This window comes from Pectinophora gossypiella, chromosome Z (genome assembly GCF_024362695.1).
Source record: "Pectinophora gossypiella chromosome Z, ilPecGoss1.1, whole genome shotgun sequence".
NCBI classification, from domain to species: domain Eukaryota; kingdom Metazoa; phylum Arthropoda; class Insecta; order Lepidoptera; family Gelechiidae; genus Pectinophora; species Pectinophora gossypiella.
Window position 1 is genome coordinate 12,551,973 of NC_065433.1, and position 3,549 is coordinate 12,555,521.

Below are 3,549 nucleotides of genomic sequence, written 5' to 3' on the forward strand. Positions count from 1 at the left end.
CCCGTGAGGTCATGTGCAAAATCATTGATATGCCGGACTGGGTAACGGTCCGGAATTGTCCTGGCGTTTAGTGCGCGGTAGTCGCCACAAGGACGCCAAGTGTTGTCTTTTTTAATGGTCATATGCAACGGGGACGACCAAGCACTCTTGGAACGTCGTGCAATGCCCGCTTGAACCATGTCCTCGAATTCCTTTTTGGCAGCGATTAATTTTTGGGGAGCCAAGCGGCGAGGGCGGCTAGAAATGGGAGGCCCGTCTGTTGTCTTCAGGAAATGCACAGTATTGTGTTTCACAGTCCTAGGAAGACCAGCAGGACGGGTTATATCAGTGGATGCAGGAGCTGAATGGTTCGTAACACCGTCAACCAACCTCTGTATTCTGCAATCAGGCAGTAAGTGATATTGAGCTAAGAAGTCGGACCCTATGATAGCTGTAGTGACGTCAGCGACGACGAACCGCCAGACAAATTTCCGCCGGAGACCAAAATTGAGCGTCAAGTTGACAGTCCCATACGTTTTAATGCTACTACCGTTAGCAGCGCTGAGCTCGTAGTCAGAGGGTTTCCTCTGGTCTGGGAGCCAGCGTCGGGGATAGCAACATAGGTCGGATCCGGTGTCAATTAAAAATTGCCGTTTAGTGACCCGGTCGGTAACGAAGAGACGGCGGCTGATGGAATCGCAATCGGTTGCCGCCGCTACTGATTGCTTGCGGGGTTTTCCGCCTTCCAGGTGCAAGGAGCTATGCACTTTAGGGCTTTAGTACCGAACTTTCGGTGGTACCAGCATAGCTTCGCGCCTGCAGACCTATTAGGCGACTGCCTGTTAGAGCGTTCGGATGATAGGGCAGCAACTTGCTTGCCGAGTTCCTCGATACGGTCCAGCAGGGTAGTCAGCGGAGGGGCGGCGGCAGCGTAAACATTGACGGGACTAGGCTGAGCCTCTACGATTTTATCAGCGATTTCAGCCATTGCGTCCAGACCAAGATCGGTCTGGGTCGCGAGGATAGCTTGCGCATGTTGAGGAAGGCGGCGGAGCCATAATTGTTTCAAAATCTTTTCATCCGAAAATGAAGTTCCGGCGAGCGAGCGAAGGTGACGGAGGAATTGGGATGGTCTTCTGTCACCTAGTTCTTCGTCACTAAGGAGCCTCTTAATTCGCTGGCCTTCAGATGGGGAAAGCCGTTCTATTAGTGCCGCTTTTAGTTTTTGGTATTTCCCCTCCGCAGGGGGGTTAGTCACGACGTCTTCAATTTCGGCAGCGATCCGGTGATCGATCTGAGTGAGGATATGGCTATACATAGTATCATCTGTGGTAATACCTGCAAGTAAAAATTGTGCTTCTGCTTGAGCGAACCACACTGTAACCCGGTCGGGCCAAAAGGGTGGCAGTTTGACGGCAACTCGGCACACAGCTGCATTCTCTGTTTTAGGCTGAACATGCTGGGACCGCAGGGTCTGGTTTTCAGCCAAGAGGGCATCTAAGCGTGCTTGCAAATCCTCAGACATCGTGCATGAAGGGGTAACTAGAAAGATAAGTAATGCAATGAAGGAAAACACCAACCCACCACACACACAATACCAACCCGAACCACAGAACCCAAGTTAGAAATTTGCCTAAACCGTGGGTGAGTAACAAAATAACAAGAAAACAAAATTATTACAGATAAGTACATAAATGGCCAAAAATTATATGAGATTAATTCGACATAAAAGAGTATAAACATGCACACAAAAATAAAAAATAAGTTTTTAATGCGGGTTAAAATTTTAGAAATTAATATTATTTGTAGACAGACACTAGGTTAATATGTCAAAACTAATTAAATAATCTTAATTTGTTAGAACAACTGTGTATCCAAACAAAACAATTATTAAACACAGATTAGTTATTAGCAATTATAATTAGTTATTATAGGTTATTTTGTGAAAAATTAGCACTAGCAATACAAAAGGAAAGTTATAGTTAAAAAAATGTTATTGTAGTAAACAAAATTGTAGTTATAGTCCATAGATAAATTTAAAATACTTTTTGCACGAAGAATAATATAGTAATAGAAACACTACTTGCGTGAACAGGAACGTAGGCGATGACAGTTGTCACTGACAGATCTGTCAGCTGTGCTTAACTCGCCAAAATGTCCTCGGAACGTCCAATAGATGGCACTTTCACGACGAAATGTTCTACGAAAAGATAGGTACTTTAGGTACCAAAATGGCCGGTGCAGGTTTGAACATGTTCACGACAATGTTTGTCACTATGTGATGTTGGATGATTTGACACTGAACTTCACTACGTTGGAAATATGACAGAAACACTTTATTGCACTATGTAGAGGGCCTGAAAGCGGAAGGTAGCGCGATGATTTGGCAGCGATGCGAAGAAATGCAGTTGCTATGTCGAATCCGCGCAATCCACAGGTTGGCCAGACAGCTCGTAATGCTGGTCGGTAGTAAATAGTCAAGGTCGCTTCTGTCGTCACTTCACTGTCTCCGAAGTAGAAAGATAGTCAGGCGTTCAGCTATGAAGTAATCTTCCACTTAATTCGCTTGGAATGCGATCTTCAAAGACGCTTGTATTACGCGTCGGGTGTCACCAGTTTGGGGCCTACAATAGGTTCGATCGCAGTGTAGTGGCCGACCAATTCTTCCAAAGGCGAAGGTGATGGAGAATAATTAAAGTAGTCAGTGTCAGACAAAAAGATGTAATTTTCTACTTCGTTACAGAAAAGTCCAGTGAGCCGAATGACAATCTCATTCGCATCCAGGCAGTGTTGCCATAATAATAAAATTCGTTCGAAAACAAAGACCTTGTATAGAATAGACGGATAATATTTTAGAGTGACGATCAAACTATCACAGCTCTCTTTCTTCCCTATGGCAACAATCTCTGTGGAAAAAAGAAACAAACATAGATAAACACCGCTGTCTAGAACGTCAGTGTTTACCGTTTTGAGATGTTGTGGTAGTCAGCTGGATACCAAACCTGGCGTTAGTTTTTTGATGTTTTGGGACATTATTTTAACTTTTTATATAAACAATCTGTGAAATAGTTATTCATTATGAACCATGGCTTGCGTAGCTATTGGTTGTGAGAGTAGAATGGGTGTTATAATGGAGAACGATCAAACAATGTCTCACCATGGGTAAGTTATCGACCACATAATACATGTTTGTGTGCAAGAAATACATTACCTGGTCTGGTTTTTGTAAAGTTTATTGAGCCCTAAACACGATGCAGACGCATATTTTCAGCAAAGCCGTCACATTTGTACAAATAATTGATTTCACATTTTACGTTAATCAGCTTTGACAGATCATGTACCCAAAGTATTATAAGTAGTGTTGTCCTTTGATATCGATAACATAATATTATGTTTGAATGTAACATCTACATGTTGCGTTATTCTATTCACGTTTAATTTATTTTTCGACCTGTTTCCGATTTGGATGAAGATTACATAAAGATATTGTATTTTCCAGATTTCCTAAATATCCTAATTTACGAAACAAGAAATTAAGAAACAATTAGATTCAGACCATGAAACGAGATA